This window comes from Lonchura striata, chromosome 8, assembly GCF_046129695.1.
Source record: "Lonchura striata isolate bLonStr1 chromosome 8, bLonStr1.mat, whole genome shotgun sequence".
Lineage (NCBI taxonomy): Eukaryota > Metazoa > Chordata > Aves > Passeriformes > Estrildidae > Lonchura > Lonchura striata.
In genome coordinates, this window is record NC_134610.1 from 2,414,254 (window position 1) to 2,438,203 (window position 23,950).

Here is a 23,950-nt window from a genome sequence, read left to right on the forward strand (position 1 = left end):
GAAGGTATTGATCAGAGAGATTTTTATGAATAATTCCCTATGAGCACAGAATGCTAATCACAGCAACCAGTGTAAAACTCTAATTTACTGGAAACAATTCCAAGAGATGGATGGAAGAGCCCAGGAATAAAACCTAAAGTCATAGCAGGGCTTAAAAAAATCTGGATCACATGGCCAGTGCTGAGGACTGGAGGAGAGCAGGGAAAGGAGCCTCGAGAAATCAACAGCAAGGCAACGTAAGAATTCATTTAAATGAATAATCTGATTTTTAATTGATCCAAATTAAATAGCAACAATAAATTCATTATCAAATTATCTGTACTGAGAGTATGGAAATGGACTCACAGACAGTGACAGCAGAATTTGGTTTTTTTTTTGATTCCATGCACATCCTTAACAATAAACTTCCCAAAAAAGTTGCAGGAATCCAGTGGTGACTTTATTTCTGAGGGAGACACATCTGTTTTTTCAGAGCCTTTTGCTGTCTCCTTCCTTTGTGAGCTTCCTCTTTACATAACAAATCTGTGCTAACAGATTAAAAAAATCCTGTCCCCATCTAATCTCTCCAGATACAAACAATATTCTTACAACTGCAGTATTTGGAGGATCTAAAATTAAAGATACTTTTTATGAGCAAACATGAAAAATGCCAAAACCTGTTATTCCTGTAAGAGCAACAAACTGAACTTTTTAATTGGGTGCTGTCACAAATGAGTAAAAAAGAGGGTGGCAGTCAGCCAGTTTTCTTTTTGCTTTAGCTGGATTTTAAATGCATTTCTTCTAAATCAAACAACTTGATTATTGGCTGTTTCTCAGATTATTTTTCTTATTTACTCTGTGGCATAACTCTCCTCCAAACCAGTTAATTCCAAATTAGAGCCATGAGCTCCATGCTGGAAAATAACAGCAGCAGCTTTTGTTTGGGAGCATCCAGTTCTGCCTGATTTTCTTTACAGTATTTGTTATTTTGTTAAGGGAAAAAGTCACACAAAAATATATTTATTAATTGCATTGTCTTTCATTTCAGAGAAATCAGAGAATCCCAGGCTGGTTTGAGTGGGAATCAGAAAAACAGAAAATTCCACAGACACTGAAGAATTTGATCTACAACCTTAGAAGAAGCTTAGATTGATGTAAAAATACAATACAAAGACATTAAGCAGAAAAATAATAAATTTAAATTTCTATAGTTGTAATAGAAAATATACCTTAATTAAGTGATAAACTATTGATAAGATGGTGAAGGGTTTATAATGTAGTGGTTGTATGGACAATTACAGTAATTGTAATTACAATTTAGTAAGCTAAGAGTTTAGAAGTTATAATTAAAGTATGTGGACAAAAGTAACAAAAACTCATTGAGTAAAAATATCCACAATGCAGTGAAAATAAGCACAAGTAATAAGTAAAAAACCAAACTACACCTTGTAACAACTCTTCATTAAACTAGATAGTTATATATTACTTTGTAACAAAATAAACCTTATCACTACTTTAAACTATAACCAACAAATTCTCTAAAATCCCACAACCTTCAAGAGTACAAGAATAGGAAGGGATCTTAAATCCCATCCATCCCCCCTGCCATGGGGACAGTCCCCTCTATCCCAGGCTGCTCCAAGCCCTGTCCAACCCAGCCTGGGACATTACAAAAGTAAAAAAAAAATCCATGGAGTAAAAATACCCATAATGCAGTAAAAATAACTAATAGCAATAAGTTAAAAATAAGTGCAAGTAGTAAGCAAAAAACCAAAATACACCTTGTAACAACTGCTCACTAAACTAGATAGTTATATATCACCTTATAACAAAAAAATCACAACTACTTTAGACTAGAAAGTTACATGTTACCTTTTAACCAAAAAACTTACAACTACTTTAAACTATAACCAACTACTTACTTCTCTAAAATCCCACAACCTCCAAGACTACAAGAATAGGAGGGGATCTTAAATCCCATCCATCCCCCCTGCCATGGGGACACCTCCCTCTATCCCAGGCTGCTCCAAGCCCTGTCCAACCCAGCCTGGGACATTACAAAAGTAAAAAAAAATCCATGGAGTAAAAATACCCATAATGCAGTAAAAATAACTAATAGCAATAAATTAAAAATAAGTGCAAGTATTAAGTAAAAAACCAAAATACACCTTGTAAGAACTGTCCATTAAACCAGAAGGTGATCTATTACCCTATAACAAAAAACACAACTACTTTAGACTAGAAAGTTATATGTTACCTTAAAAAAAAAAAACAACAAACAAACTTACAACTACTTTAAACTATAACCAACTACTTACTTCTCTAAAATCCCACAACCTCCAAGACTACAGGAATAGGAAGGGACCTTAAATCCCATCCATCCCCTCCCACTGTCCCAGGCTGCTCCCAGCCCAGCCTGGCACATTCCAGGGAATGGGAACCCTCAGCTTCCCTGGGCTGTCAGAAAAAGAGGCAAAGAGAGAATTCACCAACCTGGAATCAGGAAGACTGCTGGGTGTAATCCTTTAGGATTTGGTGGTTCTGGGAGCTTTTTGGGAAGAATTAGAGAAGTGCTGTTTCTTCAAGTGTTTGTGGTTTTTTTGCCCGTTTTGTTGCGATAAAGCCTCTTCTTCCTGCAATAAAAGGCATGTTGTACTAAAGGGAGATTTGCAGAAAGGGAAATTATTCCTGAATTCCCTCTGGAAGGATCTCTGACTTCACTGCCCGTGCACACAGGACCAGGAGAGTTCCCCACAGTCCAGGTCTGGCCATATCCTCCCCTGCTTTACACTTGAAGTGAATTTAAGGCTGTAAAAACAGAACCCACACAGCTGGAGAATGGAGAAAAGGACTTCAAAATGAGATATTCTTGAGAGGATCCACCACAAAATTTCAGAGAACTAAAATAGCAAAAAGACGCCCAGTTTTGTTTATTTATATACACATCTCTTTTTATATACACTCACACACATGGACATTTCTAAAAATTAATATAAAAACCCCCAAAGTAGTTTAGAACCCTTGAAAGTAGGTTATAGATTTTTTCCCCAAATGCTTTGTAGATTTTCCCCCTAAACCAAGCAGAATTCTGTGACTTGAACAAGTGATGGCAAATCATGACCTCGGTCTCAGCACGGCCTTGTATTTAATTTTATTCCTATAAGCAGCATAAAAAGTGGGTGAAAATACACATTATTTGACCATGATTATGCTTGGAGTAACCACAGGGCTCGCAGGATTTTCAAGTTTCACTAATTCAGACACAAGCCAGGTCTGGCCTAAATCAGTGCTCTGCTGTCTGCTTAGCAGAAAACCTGAAAACTCGCATTTTTTTTCCTCACTCCTCCATTTTCCTGGAGCTGAAGGGAATTCCTGAGGAAGGAATTCCTGAGGTGTAGTCCCTCACTCTGTCAGAGGGTACAGCTCATCCCTCTGCTCCCTCCTGGATCAGGCCAGGATTTGGGGATTTCTGCTGGATTAGTTTTAACCCAGATCCTTCCCTAATCCCTGTGGCTGCAGGAATGCTTGGGCTGGAGCAGCAAGGGGTGGCACACGGACAGCAATGAGAAACTCCAAGTGGAAAGAGCAGCAGGCACTTGGAGAAATCCAGGATCTTTGCTCTTTTTATTCCCGAGGCCTGCAGAGCTGAAGATCTCCTCTGTGTTCATGGGAACATCTCTGTGTATTTGTGGTTTAAATAAAAATAATGTTTATTTATTTACAGCTTCCTAATTCTAGATTTTGAGTGTTTCAATGTCAAAGAGCAAGGAAAATGTCTAAAAAAAATCTGAATACCTGACTATTGTTGGCAACGATAATCTTGCTTCCACACTGATGACAATTCCCATCTATTATCTGAATATTTGCTTGACACGGTATGTGGAGAAAATGAAGTTAAAGCAGAACAGATGGCAGAAGGAAAAGAAGAAGCAGCAATCCCACCTTCCAAGGATACCTTTGCAGGAACATATGGCCTTTTCCTGGGCTTGTGTACGACAACAAGTTGGCCAGATGAACAGAACTTCCAAAAGGAACTGTGACTGCCTAACAACACCACGGACCACGTGAAAAACAGGAAAGCCCAAAGAAATACCAAAAACCAGGCAGGTCTTCCTGAGCAGTGAATTCAGAAATCAGCTGGAAGGCCAACAAACTATCACATTTCTTTAAATTACGTGATTATGGTTATGAATATAACACACTGCTATATTTCCTTTAGGTATGTGATATATATATATATAAGGCTAACGTACTGACATGTTTACTTTCTAAATGTGATATACAGATATAAGGAACATTTTTCAAAGGTTTGGCAATGCTGTCCTTTGAGTGGATGCTGCTTTGAGCACACAAGATGTAAGAAGGGATATTATCTATTTTTTTTTTGTGTCTCCAGTTACGGGAAAAATAAAAAAAGGAGTTTTAATTTGCAAGAGGAAAAAAAATCAGACATCAGTTTAGTCAATATTTCAGTCCTATAAATCCTGAGTAGCTGATATCTCTCCCTGCAGTCTGGACATTCTCCACATCTTGATGAAGTTCATATTCAAGATTTAGACCCATAAAGGCTGGAGAATAAAGGTCTCTCCAACAATCACACGTTCCAATTTATTTTGGTTTTCTCAAAATATCTCATAATTAAATTTGATGAATAATTTACAAATTATTTTCATTCATCTGTAACACAGCACTTTGAAAACTTGATTTGTTTCCCTCAGCCCCTTTGCATACCTGGTGTACGAGCATTGCTGTTTTCTGGCTCACAATGGAAATGTAATCAACTTTTCTCCTTCACTGATCTTTAATTTAATATAGAGATAACTGAGAAACTGATGAGAGCTGAGAAGATAAACAAAGAATTTGAGGTCTGTATAATGACAATTTGTCTGTTCTCCTATTTCTCCTATGTTGCTAAAAGTACAAATGAATGAGTTAGTAAAAAATTCAGTTGTTATTACTCCATACTTACAAACAACTAATTTTTTGAATCTCAGAACCTCAGAAAGTTTGGGTTGGAAGGGACCTGAAATCCCATCCAGTCCCATCCCCTTCCATGGCCAGGGCCACCTGCCATGGGCCAGGATGATCAGGTTCTCTCTTTCGGTGTCTCTGCCTCAGCCTTATCACACAAAATACAAATATCCCGCAGAAAGTGAAGACATTTGGTGAAACAACCCAACAGGAGAGAGAAACAATTGTCACGTTTGTCTCCCACCCCAGTGTCCACTTCTTCCTCCTGCCCCTCCAGCTGCTCCTGTGCTTCCACACTGCTGCTGACACCTTGAGAAGCTGCCCTGGAGCAAGGCTGGGCAGAGTCACAGAATAAACAGGGATTTATTAAAGGATTTATTAAATTGATCTCCTCCATGGATCCACCTTGGGCAGCACCAGAGCCCAGCCAGGGCTGCACCCAAATGACCCAAAATGATCCCAAAAAATGGATGATTGGTCACAAAATGATCAATTCTGCTCCACTGGCACCTTGCAGTTCATTGTCCCATTCCAGCTCCAGCCCATCAGTCCCACCCTGCTTGTTTTTCTCTCTCCAGCCCACGCTGTTTGTGCTCCTGGGCTGAGATTTGGATCATTTGGGTGCCCAGCTGGAGCAGGAATTGTTTTGTCTCCCTGCTCAGCAACACTGAATGTGGAGCTCAGAGCTGCACACCAAAGCAGCACAGAACCTGGAAAATATCAAAACTAAACCTGAGGCATCACTGGAACACTTCCTCCATAAGAAAAGTTAACTCAACCCACCAGAATATCTTCATTTCTATTTCCTAACTCAAATTATTTCATATAAATATATTTGTGTTGACCCCACAAGCAGAACTTATTCTTTGTTACAGGTACAAACTCCACAATACCTGGATAAACACACGCACAGCATGAGGAGAAGAAAGGATACTTGGACTTCCAGAAGAATCTCTTCTCCCAAAGCCCCAAACTCATTAGGAGAGAAGAAATTTCATGCAAAAAGCACACCAACAGTTTATATTTTTGCCTCGTGACACTTTATCATCACATAGTAAAGTGTCTTCTTTTAGACACAACATTATTCCATTGTTTAAAATTAAATCCTCCCCGAAGAAAATACCATAAAATAAACTGTGTTACTTTTTACTTCAAAATTCTTGGCACTAATCTCCATAACTGGCAAATCTTGATTGTTTTAAACTCTCTTGCAGGGCAGATATTGCCACAGGAGCAGAGAGACTTTGCTCTGGATTCAGAGAAATTTCTGGAAAATTTCAGATTTCTGGGAATTATCCTGAAACTGCAAAGGCTGAGAAAATTCAAACTGAATTTCCACAGAGAAGGAATTCCATCCCAGTTCCATCCCTGCCTGCTCTGTTATTGTCACCCCACTTCCTCCAGGTAGCTCTTCCAAAGTGATGCTGCTAATTAATTAGCACAACTAATTGTCCAATGCATTGATAAAAGTATCAGGAAGGTATTTGAAGAATCCCCAGGCACAGGGCTCCTAAAGCAGAATTCAGCCTCTGGAATTCTGATTCTATTCTTGCTCAGGTTAATGGATGGTTCCCCAGTGAGTTCAGTAAAATTCACATTGGATCACTCCTGAGTCTATAGTTATAGAAAAATGCTCTCCTATTTCAAAAATACCCATCTTATTTATTCAGAAATAGAGCTGAAAATTCTAGAAAAGTTTGGCCCAGAGTGGAATGAGTTATCAGAATTCTTTGAGAGATTTTATGAAGTCTGGTTTTAAGGTATGTAACTAAATAATAAAATATTTCTCTGATTTGTAGAAGTATGTATCACAACAGCAGTAAGGCCAAAAAGAAATATTAAATATTCTTAATGACAAATGTACCAAATGTCACTGGGGAAAAGCATAGTAAAAACAAGGATTTAAAATGTCAAGGTGTTTGACAGCAAAGCAGCAACAGGAGTAACTAAATTCCAGATTTTTAAAGTTAAATGGAAGGATTTTCATATCAGCAGAGCACACAGAGGAAAAGGATCTGAGAACAAGACTTTCAGTAGCAGTCAACAGACAACTTGGTTAAACCAAAATTTGCTTTTCTTATTTCATGATTTTATATGAAAATTTTCATTAATGATTTCTCTATGACCAAAAAAACCCTTTTAAGCTAAAGGAACTCCTAATATACAAGAAGTTGAACAATTTTAATTGCTTTTCTTAGGTTAGCTTAAGAATTAAATAAAATTAATTTAATAATTAAAATAATTAAAGTAATATTAACTTAATCATTAAAATATAAGTCTAATAGCATTACAGCCTTGCAATTTTTATATGGCTCTAAGAACAGCAAACTGCAAAATGTCAATTTAATGACTGAATTTTTCCTCCTTCACAGAAACCACAATTAAAGTGTCCCAGTTCCTTCATTCTCAGCCTGTTTTTTTACACTTTCTGGCTTCAGGCGTAATAAAAAAATGAAGTTTTTGACCCCTGAAGCTTTTGTTTCCTCTCCTGTACCTGCAAACTTCCCTAATTCAAAGGTCTGGCAGGAAGGAGTTAAGGGCAGCTTCCAGATGAGAGACTCCATCTGCCAAGGAGAGTCTGAGACAGGGAGAAAAACCTGAAATTCCTCCAGAATTGAGGTTTAGTTTTTTTTTTTTGTTTCTTTGTTTTTTTTTGTTTTTTTTTTGTTTTTTTTTGTTAAGATTGGAATCAAATGTGTGATATGATATTTTTTTTGTTAAGATTTAGACGTTTATTAGTTTTTATTTATATTATAGTTGAATAAACTGTGAGTTCTACAGAATTTTGTGTTAACAAACTAAAAAATGGAGTTGTATTTTTATAAGGTTTTTAAAGTATCAATTGTTTAATTAAGAAATGATACTTCAATTATTTTTATTTTTAACGTAATTATTTGTGGTTTGTTATGCAGACTTTATTATTTAATTATAGAAAGCTACTTAAACTTATGAAGAAGAAGGATTAGTTTTTGTTTTAAAACTTTTATTTTTTATATATAACTATATTTTGAAACTTTAAATTTTAAGTTTTCTACTGTGTGATAGCACATATTTCTATTTAAACGACATGCTTATAATTTTAGTTTTACTACTTAATTTTGGAAGGTTTTTCAACGCCTTTAGGTTAAATGCAGTGTTTTCTTGGGGTTAGTGGCTGTTAGCAGAGAAAGTCTGAAATTCTCAGTGACCAGGGTTCCAACAGAGTTACATCAGACTGGAGGTGATGGACACACAGATCCTGTGGCGACACCGACGTGGGAGATGAGAAAATTCCTGCTCCATCCCAGAGCTCCTGCAGCAACCAAACAGGACCTTCACTTGAGCAACCAAAGTCTTAGAGAATGTCACCAAAATGTGGTTTGGAGCATAGAGACAAAATGAAGCCATTCTGTAAATGGCACCAGAGCACAGAAAATGCTTATTTTAGCTCCTACTCAATTGCAGAGAGTGAGGATCCTTCAGCTTCCTGCTGATGCCTCTGCCCTAGAACAAAGCTGGACAGAGTCACAGAATAAACAGGGATTTATTAAAAGATTTATTAAATTGATCTCCTCCATGGATCCACCTTGGGCAGCACCAGAGCCCAGCCAGGGCTGCACCCAAATGACCCAAAATGGTCCCAAAAAAAGGATGATTGGTCACAAAATGATCAGTTCTGCTCCACTGGCACCTTGGAGTTCATTGTCCCATTCCAGCTCCAGCCCAGGCAGTCCCACCCTGCTTGTTTTTCTCTCTCCAGCCCACGCTGTTTGTGCTCCTGGGCTGAGGTTTGGATCATTTGGGTGCCCAGCTGGAGCAGGAATTGTTTTGTCTCCCTGCTCAGCAACACTGAATGTGAAGCTCAGAGCTGCACACCAAAGCAGCACAGAACCTGAAAAATATCAAAGCTAAACCTGAGGCATCACTGCAAAGCTGAGTTCAGCCTGGCAGCTCTGAGAGAACTCTTCCCAAATTCTGAGCAGCAGCCTCGGTGTGATGTGTAACAAGGTGGACATGCCAGGTCCAGGTAGTTGGATGTGATCTGCCAGGACTTTGAGGGGCAGGAACACTGGGAATGTCACCCAAGTATTGGGATCTCTACTGGGATCTGTGTTGAGATCTGTCTTCCACACCAGAAAACAGAAATACAATGTCTGGACATGGCTTCACCCAGAAACGTCTTCCTTACCTTAAAAGTCCTGTGAGCTGCTGCTCCTCCAATCAGCCTCTCCTGTATTTCAGTATTTTTGGGCTCTATTTTTTGAACAGATCCAAATCAAGCCCAATTTAAAGGATCTGAATGGTCCCATCACTTTCAAAAAGTTCAAGGCTGAAAGTAATTCCACAGACAAAGAACTTGGGATTTTAAAAGCACCTTTCAAGGGATGGCAGTGCTGTGCCAGGGGAGAAAACTTCAATCTGCTTTGTTGGAATGTGTGAATGCTCAAAAGTGGCAACCAAACCTAAACAAAACTGGGACCTAAAATAACCTCAAACTGGAATTGTACTTTTGCCCTCTCTTTGGATGAATGTGATCAGCAAGTGTGAGGACCAGGACCTTCATTTGAGCAACCAAAGTCTTAGAGAATGCCAGCAAAACATGGTTTGGAGCATAAAGACAAAATGAAGCCATTCTGTAAATGGCACCAGAGCACAGAAAATGCCTATTTTAGCTCCTGCTCAGTTGCAGAGAACAGATGGAAACATTTCGTTTGGACAACAAGAATTATTGCTTGATAACTCGGTATTTCTGCCTAATACCAAGATAGCCTGAAAACCAGTAAGAACATCTTTAATTTTCCATGAAGTGAGACCTGTGCACCTGTTGGGACTCTTTTAACATCATTAGTGATCAGATTTTACATCAGTTCAGTTTCCTGCTCCGTGGCACCATCCATTTCAGCAGCCTCATAATACAGATGTTATATAATATATAATGTAGTATATGGTATATAAAATGTATTATTATTGTTGTTGTTGTTTTTGTTATATTATTCTTATTGGTATTTTCCATTAGCAGCTTCAAATAACAGTGCCCAGGTCTTTCCTCAACTCAGGGCCTTGCAGGTAACAGTTAACTGGTACCAAGTAGGACTGAATTAGTAAATCTCAAGTAAGGTTACACAGACTCAACCCAAAGCAGAAACAGGCTCCTGAATTATTTATTTTCTGAACTATAAACATGTCCTCTGCTAAACCACCAGAATTAAGAATCTACTCATGCAGGCAGATGCTCACTTTGCATACTAGGGCTTCACTACAAAGTGGTGTAAACTTACTCAAGATAAAGAGTTTATCCTAAAACAGACATGAGAATGTCTTAGATGGACACACCAAATAATTTGGCTTTTAGTGTTGCAGGTCAGCCCAAGTGAGAACATGATGGTGAACACAGGAGGGTAAAAAAATTTGTTCCTCAGCACCTTCAAGTATTTTAGGCAGCAGATAAAAAGAATATAAAAGCTTAACCAAGGTTTTTCCCTAACAGACTTTTGGTTTATTTGTGCAAAGAAACATAAAATACAGAAAATATGAATTCACCTGCAAGTAACACTGTACTCTCACATTCTCCAAATTATCATCAAGTGCTATTATTTTACCTATTTACCAAAATATTTTACAGCAGTGTTCTCCCCACTCGACGTAACCACGTCATTTTGTGGCACAATTAATGTGACAACACAAACATCCCTTCTGCTTTATTAATTGTATTAACTGTCAATTGAATTAATTGTTGGTCCAAACCCCAAACCCACAGCAAGCTCTAAATTTGTTGCAACCACACCACGAATGGCAGCCTGGGCTTTGCAAAAAAAAGTCTCAAAGGTTGGCACAGGGGGCAGAGAGGCTGTGGCTGCCCCTCTGTTGGAACCCTGGTGCTGAGAATTTCAGATTTCTGTGCTGCCAGGCAATGACCCCCAGGAGAACTCTGCACTGACCTGAGGCCGTGGAGAAGGTTCCAGAATGGAATGGCAGAACTGGGATTGGATAGAAGTGTGTGACATCAAAGGTTGGAAAACTCAGAATTAATGATTTAAAATATACTAATACATATAAAGCAAGATGGAGGTTTTAGAACAGAAGCTAGTCCTTCTTTTTTACCTTCTTTCTAGATTTAGGTAGTATTGTGCAATTAGATAAAAAAGTCCACATTACAAGACACAAGTAGTTAGTTATTGAGTTAAAAGTAAAAAATAATTTAGGTGTCATTTCTTAATTAAACAGTTTATCCTTAAAAGACCTTGTAGAGAGAGAGAGACAGCTCCATTTTTAGTTTGTGCTGTAGAGCTCACACTCTGTGAGACTGTAATATAAATAAAAACTAATAAACATCTGAGTCCAAACAAAAAATATTGTCTCACCATTTAATCCCAACCTTAACAAAAGAATCAACATTAGTGGTGGCCTGTGTGAGGGTTCCCTGGATCCCTGGAAGTACCCAAGGCCAGGCTGGAAGGGGCTTGGAGCTGCCTGGGATAGTGGGAGGTGTCCCTGCCCATGGCATGAGCTTTAAGGTCCCCCCAACCCAAACCATCCTGTAATTCCTTGAATTTCTGTACAATTCTGCACAATTTCTGCACCTCTGGATAAAATGCTATCAGTACATTTGATAAAAATCCATTTTTGTAGCTCATTTTCCAGCTGCTCTCTCTGAATACAGAAGACATAAAACCAATAAAGAGGAACAGAATCTTGTTTCAACATTTACTTTGCAATTTTTGTGCCATCAGCAGCAGGAGATGATTTGGGAAGGGCCATGGATGTAACCAGGGGCACGGAGTCACCCCGAGGAACATCCAACACACCTGCAGAGCAATGGTTTTCTCTGCCCAAAATGATTGCAGACACAGGCAGAGGCTTGGGAGATGGTTTTGGAGAAGCTGAGCCAAACTGCAAAGTCTCTTCACACGGAATTGAAAATTGTTTTGAAAATTCCCCACTCTTCAAGAGTAACACACTAAAAAACTTAATCCATGAAGCTTTTTGGAACTACAACAAGATAATTTAACACGTTGTGCTGCTCTGAAGTTAAGGTCACACATTCTGCCATCACGTTGTACATGAATTTTGATTTCCCTCAGCATTATGGTATTTGTCATTCATGGAATCATCTCAGGTTAAGGCAAATGGTGAAATGTTGCATCAGGTTGTATTTTAATAACTGGAATCGAGGATTTCAGGTATTTTGTACTACTGCAAAGCAACACGTGAACATTTACATGCACTGCTTGTTGTATCCAAGGAAAAGCCACTCAGTGATTTACAGCCACAGCACTCAAGCACAATTATCAGCTTTGAAACCCATCAATTTGATTTTTTTTCCCCTTTTCTTTCTTGCTTTTAGCTGGCACTAGCACAAGGAGTTCTGGCATAGACTGTTTTCAGTTTGTACACATTTCAAACCAGTGCTGATTTCCTGGGACAGATGATTTGGAATTGCCACGTTCCCTTTAACTGAGCAGGATTTGCAATAGTAAAAGATTTCTTGTTTTTAACTGTTGGGCTTCCAGCACTCAAAGCAAGGCTCATTTTCTCTTTCCATTAAAAAGTGACTTTTTCTTTCTCAAACCACTGGAAAGTCTAACAGGGCCAACATGTCTTCTTTCCTCTTTTTAAATTTAATAAAGTGCCACGGATAGAACTTAACTCTAGGCTTAGCTTTTGTTCTTTGGAAGGGACTAAAAGGAACAAGCATCCCATTTATTTTTGGTAGCTTTTGGTTTAACATCAATACAATTTAATATATTCTTTTATTTTTTTTTAGGCAAAAAGTAATATTTCTGCTCAGGTGCATTCCCAGAGATGCCAGAGAGCTTTTCTGGAATGTTAATTGGGAAGTTATCAGCTCCTAAACTTCCTTCTGGAAGTGCTCTCTGGAACATAGCAAATCCTAGTGCTTTTAACCACCTAATGAGTTTTCCCAGGGTGATTCCCTCAGGGGTGACTCCTCCTGGAAAATCACCTTGGCATCTTCCCTGGCAGGGTGGGGAGGTGTGGCAAGCACAATTTCTCTCCCTCTCAGGATATCTCATGGAGGTGCACAGAGAGAAATGAAAGAGAAAACAATTTCTATTTCTGCTCCTTGTTTTTCCCATGTGGAATGTGTTGGGAGAATTGTTTCCCTGGGGTGATGCTGGGTTGGATTCTGGTGAGGATTGTTTGAGCTGGTGGCCAACCCAACCCACCTGGGGCTGGGCTCAGAGAGGGGCACCAGTTGAGTGAGAGTCAGAGAAAGTAGTTTGTAGTTTTAGTATCCTCCTTTTATATAGCATATTAATGTATTTTAGCATAGTTATAATAAAAAAATCATTCAGCCTTCTGAATTGAGTCAGACATGGTCATTTCCTCCCATTGGGTTCTCCTGCATTACAATAGGAAGGGGCTGATGGAATTCCCAGAGAAGCTGTGGCTATCCCTGGATCCCTGGAAATGTCCAAGCCTGGAAGGGTTTGGAGCACCCTGGGAGAGTGGGAGATGTCTCTGCCCCGTGGATTGGGATGATTTAATGTCCTTTCCAACCCAACCCATTCCATGCTCCCATGACAACCTGGGATGTGAAGCTTTGGGAATCACTGCCCACACCCTGCCAGTGGCCATGGTGAAGGCACACGTTGGTGTCCTGCTCCCAAATATCCACACAGAACTTCCCACTGAAGGGAAACCTCCTGGGGAGCCCCCAGGCAGCAGCACAGCTCAGGGTGACCCCAGGGGAGTTAAGGGACATGAGGAAAGCTCTGCTCCCACCCCCCAAATCCCTGGAACCACTGAAACAACAGCAGCTGAAGACACAGTTTGGTTCCTGCAAAGCCAAAGGCCTTCAATCTTGCACTCCTGTCAGAATCCATCCAGAGGTCCCATATGTGACACCTACTGAAAGCTGTTAAAAAATTAAATCACCCTAATGAGGCAGCCAGCAGGTCCTCCCCTTTTTTTAGCTGCTTAGGAAATGCCAAAAGGAAAAAGCATCCAGGCCCTGGAGATCAGCACCCTCTGCATCTAAAACCACACCTTTGAGTGAAAAGGAGATAAAATACAAGTTTTTCTAATGTTCAAAGGGTGCCTTGAAGGTGTTGTAGGTTTTCAGCTATTTTAGTGCATTTTCTTTAGAAGCACAGATGAGGTTTTTGATTTATTGCATTATTTACTTTCTAGTCTTGAAAGCATCAACTCAGCCTTCTGGGCTTTCAGAAATATTCTGGTTTCTTCTACTGCCAGGCCTTGAACTGCTGTGGACAAGGACAAACTCCAGATCCATTTGGACAAATCCAGATGTGCCACAGGTTGTCCCACTACTTTGGTTGGCCAAACCCTGTATTTAGTAATTTATTAAACTTAAATCATCAAGGTGTAGATGTTAGGGCAAGATCTATTGATAGAAGAATTCGTGTTTATTTTCTCTAGACCTTCACAAGAAAACCTCATCAGAAACACCTTCAATACTTCTCCAAAATCTTTATTTTTTATCTTTTATGGGAGCTACAGAATCATGGAAATGAACAACAGGGATGGCTTCAGCATTGACAGTGTTTCTAGATGAGTTCAAGGACAGGTGGAGAAGAAATTTAACTGGTTTAGAATCTCTGTCCTAGAGCTCATCTTGCAAAACTTGATGCAGAGTTACCTAAATGTCTGCAAAGCAGAAGGGTCAGGAATTGGAATGAGAGGCCCTTGCAGGAATGGAACAGTGAAATTCAGGAATAGAACACTGAAATAAAGGAATGGAGCACTGAAATTCAGGAATAGGACACTGAAATTCAGGAACAGAACGCTGAAATTCAAGAATGGAACACTGAAATTCAGGAATAGGACAGTGAAATTCAGGAATGGAGTACTGAAATTCTGGAATGGAACAGTGAAATGCAAGAATGGAACAGTGAAATTCAGGAATAGGACACTGGAATTCAGGAACGGAGCACTGCAATTTGGGAATGGAACAGTAAAATTCAGTCATTACAGAGATGTGTCTGTGATTCTGTAACTGAAATGCTTTTTCAGCTCTGCCATGAAGAATAAAGACTCCAGGATTCAGCAATTCCAGCTGGACAATCCTCAATCTGTCTGCTTTAAAATTACCTTTTTATCACCACTAAATCACATTTAGTTCACTGCTAGAACACACAGTTCAATCCTAAATTCATAGTTTATAAATTCTTATTTCCACCTAAACAAATAATTTACCATTGTGCCAGTCCAACCAGCCTTTTGTATTGTGGTTTGGGTTTTTCCCCTCCCTTTTCAGTGAATATTTCCCATTATTTTACATATAAATATTCCATGAACTTGAATCTAAGCTAGAATTTACTCCAAGGAGCACAGCCCTGCTATTCCAACACGGAAGGAAGATGCTGTAATCCTTGCAAGCTCTCCTTGCCCCCCTTCCCTTATTCCCACTTTTCAAGAGGGGCTAAACTGCTTCCAGCTTCTTACATCCTTCTGGATTTAGGGATTGATCACAGAGGAGGAAGCCAGACCCTTCTTTCCTTCCAGCCAGCAATGTAATCCCCCTGACCTGAACCCAAAAATCACTTATGGTTTTAGCTCTTCCTCCAGAATTTCTGCACAGTGGGAGAGGACAGACCGTGCTGGAATTCTGTCACTCCGTGCCTGGAGTGCAGGCTCTGAATACACAGCAATGCCATTTTCTCTCCCTCAGAATTTGGTGTGTAACTATTTATTTGGGACAGCACAAGCCCTACCTTAACAAATGTTTCACCCTCTGAAAGAATCTCTGTTTAAAACCTGCCACATTGTGAGTATCAGTAATTTAGGGGATACAAAGCAAGACACATCAGGAGTGCAGCTACAAATGCAGCACTTTCTAAATCAAATTTATGCCACAGAGCCAGAGCAGGAGGACACTGGGCTGTGCTCAGCTCCCTGGTTGGGAGATCATTTCCACACAAATGCCTTGCACAAACTTTTCCCAACTGGCATCGTTTTTCCTTTCTGCAAGAAGAGCAAGAAAAGGCTGAAGCACAAGCACAGCTGAGGGAGGTGCACAAGGAATAATGGACTGCAACAACAAGAAGCAAAAATACAGTTAGGCAGGATTTAGTATGTATAAAACACAGAAAACAGCTCAGTCCAGATCACAGAATGGTTAAAGTTGGAAAAGATTTCCAAGATCATCCAGGTGAGAGGTAGGAGTAATTTTATATAAAATGCACTTTGTTACTGTTATGGGTCATTAATATGGAAACAGTTTTCAAGCTGCTGTGCTGAGCTCCCTGTCAGTCCCAGGCTCTGAAACAAGATCAGGGAGCTGTGAGCAGGGTCTGTGAAAGGTGATAGCCTGGGAGCTGCAGGAAGGCTGGGAACAGGCACTGGGCTGGCTTCTGAAATTCCTGCAGTCACAGAGGGGATGGCTTGGAAGCTCATCCAGTGCCACTCCTGCCCTGGCAGGGACACCTCCCACTGTCCCAGGTGCTCCTGTCCAGCCTGGCCCTGGGCACTGCCAGGGATCCAGGGGCAGCCACAGCTGCTCTGGGCACCCTGTGCCAGGGCCTGACCATCTTCACAGCCAGGAATTCCTTCCCAAAATCCCACCCATCCTGCACTCTGGCAGTGGGAGCCATTCCCTGTGTCCTGACCCTCCATCCCTTATCCCCAGTTGCTCTCCAGCTCTTCTGAAGCCCTTTTAGGAACTGGAAAGTCACCCCAGAGCCCTTCCTTATTCTCCTTCGGATGCCTAGAAAAGCAAAAGGACCTGTCTGGGGTGGGAAATCAAATCCTGCAGGGAGCAGATCCAGAGATGCCAGACACAATCACACAAACCATGCCCAGTGAGGGCCCCACTCCTCTCTTCACTCCAGGAAAGGCTTCCCAACAAGTATTCCTGGTTTGAAGGACTTTCTCATGGATGAGCCACACTCCCCTCTTCCCAAAACACTCGAATATTGATGCTTCTGGTTTAGTTTTGATGTTTCAGGTTCTGTGCTGCTTTGGTGTGCAGCTCTGAGCTTCACATTCAGTGTTGGTGGGCAGGGAGACAAAACAATTCCTGCTCCAGCTGGGCACCCAAATGATCCAAACCTCAGCCCAGGAGCACAAACAGCGTGGGCTGGAGAGAGAAAAACAAGCAGGGTGGGACTGCCTGGGCTGGAGCTGGAATGGGACAATGAACTCCAAGGTGCCAGTGGAGCAGAACTGATCATTTTGTGACCAATCATCCATTTTTTGGGACCATTTTGGGTCATTTGGGTGCAGCCCTGGCTGGGCTCTGGTGCTGCCCAAGGTGGTTCCATGGAGGAGATCAATTTAATAAATCCTTGAATAAATCCCTGTTTATTCTGTGACTCTGCCCAGCCTTGTTCTAGGGCAGCCTCAAGGCATCAGCTCCCAGAGTGATTTTCCAGGGCTCAGGTGTGTCATTCCCATCTCCTGCTCCAGCCTCATCAGCCTGTCCTTATCCCTGTCCCTGCAGCTGCAGCCAGGCTGGTCCTTCCTAATTATAAACCATCTTTAAGTGGAATTTTATCTTCACATTCCTGCAGCCCAAATCAAAACTATTCATGGAGAATGTGTAATTTTGTATTTTAAATATGTTTAGATGGGACCATCATGATAATCTGAGGGCATTGGCCCTCTTGCAGAAACATCTGTGTCAAAGCAGGGACTTGTCCCCTTCTGTGGTCTATTTTTAAAAGCTTGAAATGTATTTTAGATTTTAGATTATCAAGGAAATGCAATTTAAGACAAATAAGAAAAAGCAGTTTTATGTATGGACTAGTTCATAATCATAATTTCCACTGAAAAGGCATTAGAAAAAAGTGTTTTAAGTACTAAGAAGGAAAAAAACCAACTGAATTATGGAAAAACATTTGGTGGGAACCCCCAGATTTTACACCCTTGTGCTCAGGGAAGTGCCTGGCTCACCTTTAAATCCTCCCTATCCTTTCCAAGAGGAGACATTGTAAAAAAGCTGGATTTTACAGGATTGCAGGGCTACAGAACAGGGCTACACACAGCCTTAATAACACCCCTGACATGGAAAACCAGCCAAATATTGATAATGTGGCTTTATTGGTTTGAAGCAGCCTGAATAGTTGTTTTTAATCACCTGAAGCAGGGATTTGCTAACTTGCTTCACTGGAAGATAAAAAATTGGTAGTTTCCAGTGAGTTTTGAAGTGCCCTTTACAGGAACAAAGCTCCTTCTCTCCCATCATCAGTTCCCAAGAACTGTTTTCCAAGGATCACAATCAACTGAATAATAAATATTAACCTGCTGAAAGCATGTGGATATCATTCTGCTACAACACTCAGAGGCAGTTTACTCAGCTTTCTGCACTTTAAGTGCTATTATAAGGTAGAATGGTGTAAAGAACCCCAGCTGAAGGCTGGGTGTGATGGGGATACATTGAATTCTATACTCTGAGAATACAATATCAGCTGAAAGCTGCTCCATGAGAACTTCATTGAACACAAAGAGGATCCTCCAGTCGGAACACCCACGTGTCAGACTATTCCTGAGTGCCATTGTGCCTCCTGTCACCTGCTCATTTGCCTGCAGGATCTGTCCTCTGCAAATGTCACTTGCTGCCACTCAAACGCTGAAATTCTGCTGCAGATAAAAAGAAAACTTAAGGAAAAAAAAATACATATATATAGGCCTGGACCAAATGTCTGCACTGGCAAAGGTATAAAACTTCCAGTTAAGAATTACCAGTATTAAAAAAATGGTGTTGGAATTATCTTGGGGAGGTCAAATATACATTATAATATTTATAATATTTATGGATCTTCCTCTGTTGCCTTTTACTGAAGGGGCACCTGTGGCCAGGTTTTGCTGTTCCCTTGTTGGGACAGGAATGAACCAAGGATTCACTCCTGATGAACTATTTACTATCAAATCACACCAAGATTGACCAGTGAACACTCCCATTTCTGTGGTACAGGAACAAGAGCATTTTGTTTTCTACTATCTAAACAACAAACATCTCAAATAGATTCCTGCTGCCATGGAAAATTCACACTGGGATCTGTGTCCTGAACAGCTTTAGTTCCTGGATGTGACTGATCAAAAAAGAGGAGATTTTTAACTTTTGATGAGTTTTTAAACAGAAACTTGAGTTCATCTTCCTTTTCCCTAAATTCAGCTGTTTTGCCCCCACTCCCAGAATGGCACCAATAAACTGAGGGTGGATTGGCTTGGGTTAATGGTTGGACTCTGTGACCTTAAAGGTCTTTTCCAACCCAAATGATTCCCTGATTCTGAGATGAAACCTCCAAGAAATGTGATGAATCCTTTGAAGTGATCCCAACTTAGTTTGGGAGGCTGAGCCAAAGCCAACTGTGGCAACTGCTGCCCCACCTTGGTGAAAATCTTCTCCTCTCAGGAATATTTTTCAGAAATGTGGTAAAAAATAAAAATAACCCTTTTTGTGTGCAGCTCTGGAGGATCACCACAGGTTTGGAGAGGAAGAGAGGCTCTTTTCTTCAGAAATGTGGTGTGTTTGATTTTAAAAGCATCCCTGGCTTTAATTTTCAAGCATTTCCCTGGACTAGGATCGTTCTAGGAAAAGGCCAGTTGAGAATCTCACAAGTGATGATGCCTTCCTAAAGCATTTCAATACATTTTTCACATATAGTGGCCCTCCAAGGATGTGAATTGATAAGAAGGGAAAAAAAACAACACTGAAGCTCAAAATGAAAAAAAGAGAATCCCTTTGCAACCTTTCAGGCCACCTTCATGTAAAAAAAAAAAAACAACTTTTTTAAGGTTTTCATTAACAGCTACATTTTAAATTTGCTGCCCTTGAGTTTCCTTTTTTTTTTGTCAGAAGGAATTATTAAAACAAAAATCAATAAACTGAGTTTGGTTTAGTGGTTCAACAGAAAATAATAATTCGGTTTATCTCAAGTACTACACTATACATTCTTCTTTTAAGTATAATTTATAATTAATAAATAATAACAGGAGCTCCTACCTATTATTTTAAACCAGCAGCCCTTTCAGCAAAAAGATGTGGCTTCCACTTCACAGAAATTTCTTGTGAGATTTCAGGAAAACCTAAGGATGGAGATATGTAACATTTTCTAATACCAGACTGAAATAATCCAAACCCTCAATATTTTCTGGAGCTATCCCAAGAACCTCAAAACTTTCTGGAGGTATCCAGGTTCCTGGGGTTGTAGGAAGCCAATCTTTAGCTTTGCTAAGAAAAATGAACTATTAAAAAAATTAACTTTAGCAATTTTGCCATTTTGTTATGAATTCTAAAGAGAGAGGCACTGCAGGATTAAAGAGTTTTGCATTACTTAAACATTTAACTTTGAAATTACAACTAAATCTCGGAGCTTGATTAATTTGGTTACAATAAAAGAAGTGTTGGGAACATTTCCTTTTGTTCAGGGTGCCTGCTGCTTCAATTTTTCAAAATGAAAAGCCTTTGTAGTTGGTTTTATTTACAATAGCTATGTAAGGAAAAAGTCAAAACTCCAGTCCATAATTCAGTTTCAGAAGGAGCAGCTGGAAGAGAAACAGGGATCATGGAAATCAAACTTCTTGCAAAAACTTGGCAGAAGTGGTACAAAAATTTCTGCTCAGGCAGAGAACAACTTATCAAATCTATTAGATTTCAAACATATTTTGAAAATTTGGCTCTACAATGCTCCTGAAAGTTGTGATATTAAAGAGCAACATTAGGAAAATGTCTTTTTTTTTAACACAAATCCTTAAAATAATTTCTGTAAGAAAAAAAAATTCAAATGAAGTAGGTTTCCTTTTATTAAATTTAAGAAAGTAGAATTCATTTATACCTTGCTTTAGAGAGAGCACCTTGGGATTTCACAAAACTCCAAGCCTTTCATATGGAAAGAAGACAGAGAGAGACAGAAAACTGATTGTTCTCAGCAAAACATCAGGGCTTCAGAGAAGGGAAGTGGGCTCCTTGCTTTTAATGACAATTCAGGAGAAATAGGCTGAGGAGAAAAGTGCTGGGAGGTAAGCCTGGCTTAGGATAACCCAAAGCCAGAGCTTGGGAAGGACAGGGGTGGGAGGAAGGCCAAGGAATGGAACCCTGCAGCCTGCTCAGCAATGCCTCAGAGACAACAGATATCCCAAACAGATTCCTGCTGCCATGGAAAATCCTCTGGGATCTGTGCTCCTGAGGAACTAGAAGGCTTGGAGCTCTGGATGTGTCCATCAGTTAGGGCACAGCACCAAATTCCTTCCAATTCCATCTGGAATTTGCCATGTTGGAAAAGATGAGCAGATGCAAACCCCACTCATCCTCCCAGGTGTGCAATCCCAGGTTTCCCTGTTATTAATGCTGGGTTTGCCCCCAAAACAAGGAAAACTTGGAGCTGCTGGAGAGTCCAGAGGAGCCATGGAGCTGCTGCAGGGCTGGAGCCCCTCTGGAGCCAGGCTGGGAGAGCTGGGAATGTTCCCCTGGAGAAGGGAAGGATCCAGGCAGAGCTCAGAGCCCCGGGAATGTTCCCCTGGAGAAGGGAAGGATCCAGGCAGAGCTCAGAGCCCCGGGAATGTTCCCCTGGAGAAGGGAAGGATCCAGGCAGAGCTCAGAGCCCCGGGAATGTTCCCCTGGAGAAGGGAAGGATCCAGGCAGAGCTCAGAGCCCCGGGAATGTTCCCCTGGAGAAGGGAAGGATCCAGGCAGAGCTCAGAGCCCCGGGAATGTTCCCCTGGAGAAGGGAAGGATCCAGGCAGAGCTCAGAGCCCCTGGCAGGGCCTGAAGGGCTCCAGGAGAGCTGGAGAGGGACTGGGGACAAGGGATGGAGGGACAGGAGCCAGGGAATGGCTCCCACTGCCAGAGGGCAGGGAGGGCTGGGAGATTGGGAATTGGGAATTCCTGGCTGGGCTGGAATTCCCAGAGCAGCTGGGGCTGCCCCTGGATCCCTGGCAGTGCCCAAGGCCAGGCTGGAATAACCTGGGACAGTGGGAGGTGTCCCTGCCATACTGGATGAATTTTAATGTCCCTTCCAACCCAAACCAGTGTGGGATTCTCCAAAATCTGTCGTTAAAAAGAAAGCACAAATTGTGAATTCCATCCATATGGAAAAGCCTGAACATTTCTGAGGAAGGAAGGATCGAACAATTAAAGGCAGTGGATTGCTGGTTAAATTCCATTTATTTAATGGAAGGGTTTCTATGGAGGAAAATTGCAGTGTTATCATATAATTAAAGATAATGCACGAGGTCTGAGTGGGTGAGGCAGGGTCAGGAAGGTTTGGGAGTATTGGACTACACAGGAATGTGGATTCCATCCAGAGAGCCCCTGCTTTTAAAAATAGATCAATTGGAACAGCAGCAGTGGCTGCAATACCTGCACAGCTGTGAGCACTTTAGTGGGGGAAAAAAAAAGTACAAAATACAAGTTAAGATGCTGCGAATGAGAACTAAATGTTTTCTTGGAGTTCACTGGAGCATCCTGAGGTTTAGCCACATGTACATATTAAAACTTTCAGGAAATAACCAGTACAACATGAACCTTACAGAGAAAACAACTTTCCCTGCCCTAGTTTTTCACATAGGTTTTTCAGAATTCACACACAGATTTTGATAATTATCCCCCCAAAACATTTGGTTTTCCAAATGGTGTAGACTCCCATTTTAGAACAAATAAAAACATGCAAAGGTCTACCCTGGAAGGGAAGAGTGACAACAACACAAAGCAATCCCTCAATAAGGAATAAACAACCTCTCTCAGCTCTGATTGTCTTTTAAATGGAAAAATCTTCCTTCTGAGGGTCAAAAAACTCCCCAGATTTTGGAAGGGAAAATGAAAATGGAAGAGAACTGCCTTCATTTCTTTCCTTCATTTTCAAAAACTCCATAAATGAGACACTTAATTTGTGTGGGCTAACAAAGCACTTCCAAGAATTCTCTATTGATACTGGCTTGAAAACAGAGATTATATATGAGTATATATTATGTATGTATAGAGAGACAAAGCTTTGCAGAATGAGCCCTTTCCCAGCAGATCCTGATTTGACTAAAAGAAGAAGATGAATTACAAACACTGAGCAAACTTTGTATTTAAATGAGTTTTAACTGTGCTGCACCAGAGCATCACCTGGGCCTCAGCATCCTAAGAACAGTGGAGGTTGTGCTCCTCAAATTCCCACCTCCAAAGTTCAGATTTCAGAATTAAGGAGCTTCTCCATGAATTTATCCCTGCCCTTACTCCAGAGCATCACTTTGAAAAGCCCCAGCTCAAGTTGGTGCCTCCAGAAGTTCAAAACTGAAGCTGTAGCCTCATTTTGGACCTCTCTGCTAAAGCAAAGAAAAGCAAATATGTAAATTCCCAGTGAATTCAAGTGCCCCATTAGGAGCTCAATTATATTCTGAAATGATGTCTTAATTGGTTTGCTCATAGATGAGCTGTACTGCTAACCAAAAATCTACTGCCATAATCAGCACTAAATTTCAGATATTGCCACACATTAAATTAACAGCAGATAATGAGTGGGAAAATTAGCTCTATTTCCATAATAAAAAAAAAAAAGTCCCATATTACCTATGGTGTTTATAGGGAGTTAGTTTCAAAATAGGAAAAAATGATCCATAAACAAAACTCTCCTGAATATCCTCACATTTATTTGGATCATTTATTGATAATAAATAATACAAGCAGAGAAAATAAATGGCACAAGACACATCAGATTTGTGCTTTCAATATTTAATTTAAAGAAGTCATACTTCTAAAATTCTATAGAAATTTTCAAGAGGTATACCACTGTTTTACTCTTTTTTCATCTAAATTTTGTCTTTTTGAGCATAAGCCCCATCCTCAATTACTCTTTAGATTTTGAGGCAGTGCTTCTTCTCACCAGTACCACAAAAATATTGTAACTGATCTGCAGGTCAAAACATTTGTGAGAAAAGAAGAATAAAGAAAAACATTAAGTGCAGGAAAAAAAAAAAAAAAAGAGAAGCTAAGGAAGGACAGATATTCCTGTAACAAAAAGCAGAAGAAATCGAGCTCTTTCCATGATATTTATAATTTTTCACTTCAGAATAAACAAAAATTATTAGCAAAAAAGGGTTTAAAATGTGGTCAG

The 23,950-nt window shown here is 40.3% G+C and overlaps 1 protein-coding gene across 4 annotated transcripts in view; it reads right to left on the reverse strand.

Moving 5' to 3' along the window:
* MBD5 (methyl-CpG binding domain protein 5) overlaps nt 1-23,950 on the reverse strand; it is a 121,817-nt gene that overhangs the window by 52,144 nt on the left and 45,723 nt on the right. For all 4 annotated transcript variants that reach the window (XM_031505459.2, XM_031505458.2, XM_031505457.2 and 1 more), the window contains exon 3: nt 2,473-2,612. The gene's annotated coding sequence lies outside the window, so the exon portion shown is untranslated. The remainder of the gene's footprint in view (nt 1-2,472; nt 2,613-23,950) is intronic.